Here is a 7017-nt window from a genome sequence, read left to right as displayed (position 1 = left end):
TGCTTCTGGACTGTGATGTTCACAAGTGCTTCTCAGTTTTTTATTTTTATCTCCCCCTTAGGTGATGTACGAAGGCTAGATCAGGCTGGAGTTGGGTATTCTTTCCTCATTCTGTTCAGGTTCTGGTAGTGTAGTTTCCCCTGAGAGCAGGCCTTTGCAATGGAGAACAAAACAGAACATTCAGAGTATTTCTAAAAGACTTCTTTTCTCCTGGACATATTTCAAAATGGTTAGTCTGACATCCCCTTCCTCCCCCCTCCCCAATATGAAAGCATGGGGATTTTTCTGAGGTTTTTATTCATGTGAGTCTTCTGTAGGTAGAAAGCAGGAAAGTGTTCTGCTTTCTCCTCAAAGACTGTGCACCCTGCTCACCCCCGCACCCCAGGAGTTTTTTTTTTTTTTAACTGTCAAGCTAGTCCACATTTGGCCTCCAGCAACTTACCAAATTCTCATTTAGTATTCTTAACAGTTCCTGGCCCCGAGAGCTTCTCTGCGTAAGTTGTGGTTCTCTATTTTCACCTGTTTCTCCAGTTTTTCAGGTGGCAGTTTGCCCTATGACCCAAATTCTCTGATAGAGCTATGAAGGGTTATTGATTTTGAGTTTGTTCAGCTAGCTGGGAGTGATGACTTCTAAGCACTTTAAGCATCAAAGCTAAAACCAAAATTCCATGATGAATTTGTAAACGCACTGTAAGCACACTCATGTAATCAGACTGCATATCAAGGGCCAGAACATTGCTAGTATCCCCCAAATCCCCTTCGCGGTCACTGACTTGTCCTCAAAGATAACTGCTATTCTAACTTCTATCACTGTAATTGGTTTTGTCCCTTTTTGAATTTTATATAAATAGAATCATTAAGTATATAGTTTCTTTTAATGTCTTGCTTATGTTGCTCAAAATTATGTTGTATCATCCATGTTGTTAGGTGACGCAGTAGTTAATTTATTTTCATCGTAGGATAGTATTGCATTGTAACTCTAGACCACAATTCAGTTTTTTATTTTTTTGCTGGTAGACATTTGCATTTTAAGTATTGGGTTATTATAAATAGTACTTCCACAGATTTCTTTGTACATATCCTTTGAGGCACATTTGTAAGCATTTCTGTTAGGTGTATACCTAGGAGTGGAATTATTGGGTCATAGAGTGTGCAATGTTTAGCTTTTGTAGACACTGCCAAGCAGTTTTCCAAGTAGTTGTAACAATTTATATTCTCATCAACAGGGTGTTCCAGTTGTTCCACATCTTCACTAATACTTTTAAATTGTAAAAGATTTTGTGGTGGATGGGTGGGTAAATAGTAGTATTGCTTTGTATTTTAATTTACATAACCCTGATGACTAATGAAATAGAGCACCTTTTTATGTGTTTAATCACCTATTCTCCGTGAAATGCCATGTACAATTCTGTTCTACTGGGTTGCCTGCCTTTTTCTTTTTAATTTGTAGGAGTTCTTTATATATTTTGGATATAAGGTCTTTGTTGAACACATCTGTTAAAAATAGCTCTTTCATTCTGTGGTTTGCCTTTTAATTTCTTTAATGGTATTTTTTTATGAACAAAAAGTCGTTATGTCAGTGTAGGTTAATTTATCAATTTTTAATGGTTAGCACTTTTTGTATCTTATTTAAGAAATCTTTGCTTATCCTAAGTTCTTGAAGATATTTTAAAACATTTTGTTCTAAAATTTTAACTCTTTAGCTGTTATTTTTATATCTACAGTCTAAGTGGAATTCACTTTTGTATATGGTATAAAGTAGAAGGCCCAGATTTATTTATTTCCATATGGATATCTACTTGATCCAGTATCATTTATTGGAGAGATAGTTCCTTCCCACTGCTCTACAGTCTAACTTTTGTTATAACCAGGTAACTGTATATGTGGGGTTCTGTTTCTGAAATTTTTAATTTGTTACATTGGGCTGTTTCTATATCTATTTGTCTGTTCTTTTTCCAAAAACTATACTGTTTTAATTATTGTTCTATAGATCTTAAAATCTGAGATTTAAGTTCAGCTTTGTTCTTCAAGAATGCCTTAGCTATTTTCAGCCCTTTGCATTTTCATATAAATTTTAGATTCTGTTTTTAAATTCATACACACACATCCCATGCTGGGATTTTGATTGGGATTGCATTGAATCTATTGATCAATTTGGGAATAATTGACATCTTTAAATATTATGTCTGTAAATCTATGAACATGATGTATTCTTCCTTTTATTAGTTATCTATTGCTGTGTAGCAAATTACTCCAAAACTTAGTGATTTAAAACAAAATTTATTATCTCACAGTTTCTAGGAGTCAGAAATCTGGTGTACCTTAGCTGGGCGCCTAGCCTCAGTGTCTCTCACAGGCTATAATTGAGGTGTTGTTCAGGGTTAGGGCCAGCCAACCCTGAAGTGAAGTTGGGTCTTCTTCATGAGAAGACTGAACTGAGGGAAGAGCTGCTTCTGAGCTCATGCACATGGCTGTTGGCAGAAATCAGGTCCTTGCTGGTGCTGGCTGGATGCAACAGTTGCTTGCTATGTGGGCCTCTTTTTAGGGTGACTCACAACATGGCAGTTTGCTTCCTCAAGAAGAAAGACGGTGGAAGTACAGAGGGGCAAGAGATGGAGAGAGACAGAAAAAAAAAAAAAAGAAGTTACAGTCTTTTGAAACCTAATTCTGGAAGTTCCATCACATCTCTTTTGTCATATTGTATTTTGAGTCTACTTGTTGAGCTCCTTTGGAACTTTCTTTTTTCTTTTTGCTGCTTATTTTCCTTTTCCATGCTTATCAGAACTTCACATACTTCTGCCTTCTGGGAAGGCACTCCATAGGCACACTCAATGAAATAGTGTTTTGTATATTGAACTTTTTTCTAGTGATCTTATTAAATTCATTTATTAATTCTAATAGTTTATCTCTAGAGTCTTTTGAATTTTCTGTGTGCACAGTCATGTCACCTTGAAACAATGACACTTTTATTCATTTCTTTCCAGTTTTCATTCTGTTTGTTTATTTTTCTTGCTTTGTTGCAGTAGTTAGGACCTCTAGTACAATGTTGAATAGAATACAGGTGGCATTCTTTTCTTGCTCTTGACCTCAGAGAGAAGGCTTTCAATAATGTATCGTTAAATATGATGTTTAGCCTGGGTGTTTTGAGGATACTATTGATCAGATTTAGGAAGCTTTCTTGCTAGTTTGCTAATGATTTTTGTCAGTTCCCCCCCACCCCCCAGCATCTACTGAAATACTGATATGATTTTCTTTTCTAGCTTGTTAATGTGGTCAGTTACATTGATTGATTTTTTGCGTGTTAAACTGTTCTTGCATTTCTCGGATAAAACTAAGTTGGTCATCATATTTCATCCTTTTCATATTGCTGGGTTTAATTTGCTAATATTTTACTTAAGATTTTTACATTCATGCTTACAAGAAAGAATAGTCTGTAATTTTCCTTTCTTGAAATGTTTTATCAGTTTTTAGTATCAAGTATATGTAAATCTTATTTTAAAAATTGGGAGGTGTTTTTTCCATTCTGTTTTTTTTTTTTTGAAGAGCTTGTGGAGGATTTATGTTATATCTTCCTTAAAATTTGGAACAGTTTTATCAGTTTTTAGTATCAAGTATATGTAAATCTTATTTTAAAAATTGGGAGGTGTTTTTTCCATTCTGTTTTTTTTTTTTTTGAAGAGCTTGTGGAGGATTTATGTTATATCTTCCTTAAAATTTGGAACAATTCCCTGGTGAAACCATCTAGGCATGGGGTCACTTTGAAGGTTTTAAATAGCACCTTAAATTTATTTAGTAGGTATGGAGCTATTCTGGCCATAGTTTTTTCAAGTCATCTATTAGATGACTGAATTCCATCTTCAGGTTAAGTCTTCAAGAACTCAGGAAAGCCATATTTCTTTAAATCTTCAAATTTAAAACTCTTTGTTCACTGCCCAAGGAGGAGCCTAGGTGAGCAGCATCCTGTACACCACTGGGAGCCCAGACCCAAGCTCCGGCAAAGCCTGCCTGCTGCCTGAGCAGAAGCAAAGGTGGGCAGAGTCCTGTGAATCACCAGGGCTCAGACCTAAGCCCCAGAAAGCCCCTCCAACCACCCAAGCAAGAGCAAAGGTGGTCTACCACAGCCACTGCCATACCTATTGCCACCATAAGGATGGCTCACCACCATAGTAGCAGCCAGGGCCACCCTCCAGGTAGCCTAGTGCACACTTGGCTTCACTGATCCAAGAAGAGTCACCAGCACAGCCTGCAAATAGAGGAAGAAGTCTTTCTTCTCCTTACCCACTCCAGAGTAATAGAAGAAACAAGTGCTCTACCAGATGACCAAACATCAATGAAAAAATACTAAAACTGCAAATAAACAGAAGATATGACACCAATGAAGGAATACGGTGGTTCTCAAGTACCAGATTCCATACAGCAGGAAACCCTTGACATGTCTGAAAGGGAATTCCTAGCATTGCTCTTAATAAAACTCAAAGAGATAAGAAAACACTCAATTAGAGAACACAATGAAACAAGAAAAAATGTCCAGGATATGAAGGAGGAAATTTGCAAAGAGATTAATACCTTAAAAAAGAATGTAGCAGAACTCCTAGAACTGAAGGATTCACTCAGTGAAATAAAAAACACAACAGAGAGCTTGAACAGCAGGCTAGAACAAGCTGAAGAATTTCAGATCTTGAAGATGGGCCTTTTTGAAATAACTGAGGTGGACAATAAAAAAAGGAAAAATAATTTTTTAAAAATGAAGAAAATCTAAGAGAGCTAGCAGACAATATCAAGTGCACAACATCTGAATCATGGATATTCAGGTGGGGAGGAGAAAGGAAAAAGCATTGAAACCTAGTCAAGGAAATAATAACAGAAAACTTTGCAGGTGTAGGGAGAGACACAGACCTGCAGATCCAGGAAGCCCAAAGATCCCCAAACAGATTCAACCAAAAAAGATCCTCTCCAAGACACATTATAGTCAAACTGGCAAAGCTCAAAGACAAGGAGAGAATTCAAAAAACAGCAAGAGCAAAGCATCAAGTCACTTACAAGGGAGCCCCCCTCAGATTAACTGCAGACTTCTCAATAGGAACCCTACAGGCCAGAAGAAAGTGAGGTGATATTTTTTAAGTACTAAAAGAAAAAATTGCCAGCCAAGAATTCTATACCCAGCAAGGCTATCCTACAGAAATGAGGGAGAAATAGTGTATTTCCCAGACAAACAAAAGTTGTGGGAGTTCAACACCACATGACCAGCCCTGCAAGAAATTCTCAAAAAGTCCTGCATCTGGAATCTGAAAAATGATAATCACTATCACAGATACACAAGAAGCAACAAAACCTGCTATTAAAACAAAAATACAAGTGAGAAAGAGAAAGAAGATAAATCATGCCACCTCAAAAATCCAACTAACATTGAAGATGAAAATTAAAAGGGGAAGAAGTGAACAAAACATATTTAAAACATCGAAACAAAAAGCAATAAAATCACAGGAGTAAGGCAGTAACAACACTAAGTGTAAATGGATTAAACTTCCCATTCAAAAGACACAGACTGACTGACTTTTAAAAAGCTAGACCCAACTATAGGCTATCTTCAAGAGACTCATCTCACCTGTAATGACACACACAGACTAAAAATGAATGGATAGGAAAGATATGCCACAGAAATGGAAGCCCCAAATGAAAGGAATAGCTATTATATCAGGTAAAATAGACTTTAAACCAAAAACCATAAAAAGAGACGTACAAGGCCACTATATAACGATAAAGGGATCTATCCAGGTATAAGACTTAACAGTCATGAATATGTATGTACCCAACCCTGGAGCACCCAGATATATAAAGCAAATACTTTTAAACCTAAAGAAAGAGATAGACCCAAATATGACAATAGTGAGTGACCTGAACACCCCTCTCAGCATTGGACTTATCTTCCAGGCAACAAATCAACAAAGAAACACAGGATTTAAACAACAGTTTAGACCAACTGGACCTAGCAGATATCTACAGAACACTTCATCCAACAACTACAGAATATGCATTATTCTTATCAGCACATGGAACATTCTTTAGGGTAGACCATATGTTAGGTCACAAATCAAGTCTCAGCAAATTTGAAAAACTCAAAATAATTCCAAGTATCTTTCAGACCACAATGGACTAAAACTGGAAATCAATAACAAGCAAAACTGTGGAAACTATACAAATACATGGAAATGAAACAATGGGCTCCTGAATGACCTATGGGTCCAAGAAGAAATTAAACAAGGAATCAAAAAATTTCTTGAAAGTGATGAAAATAAAGATACATCATACCAAAACCTGAGGGAAGTTTATTGCAATAAACACATCAAAAGAATAGAAAGACTTCAAAGAAATGCTCTAATGCTACACCTCAAAGAACTAGAAAACAACAACAATCCGACCCTAACAGTAATAGACAGAAGGAAATAATTAATATCAGAGCAGAACTAAGTTAAATAGAGACCTCAAAAATGATACAAAAGATCAATGAAACAAAAAGTTGGTTTTTTGAGAAGATAAATGAAATAGACAAACCATTAACTAGGCTAACAACAACAACAGCAACAACAACAGCAACAACAACAGAAGACCCAAATAGCAAAAATCAGAAATGAAAAGGGAGACATTACAACTGATACCACAGAAATATGAAGAATCATTAGAGATTATTATAAATAAGTATATGCCAACAAATATGAAAACTTGGAGGAAATGCATACATTTCTGGACACATGCAAACAACCCAGACTGAACCAAGAAGAAACAGAAAACCTGAGCAGACCAAAAACAAGCAACGAGATTGAAGCAGTAATCAGCAATCTTCCAACAAAGAAAAGCCCAGGACCAATGGCTTTACAGCTGAATTCTGTCAAACCTTTAAAGAGGAATTAATATCAATTCTCTTCCAAATATTCCAAAAACCTGAAACAAAAACCATTCTCCCAAACTCATTCTATGAGGCCAGCATCACCCTGATACTGAAACCAGACAAAGATACAA

The sequence above is a fragment of the Galeopterus variegatus genome, unplaced genomic scaffold (genome assembly GCF_000696425.1).
Source record: "Galeopterus variegatus unplaced genomic scaffold, G_variegatus-3.0.2 Scaffold500, whole genome shotgun sequence".
Classification (NCBI taxonomy): domain Eukaryota; kingdom Metazoa; phylum Chordata; class Mammalia; order Dermoptera; family Cynocephalidae; genus Galeopterus; species Galeopterus variegatus.
This window is presented reverse-complemented; position numbering follows the sequence as displayed.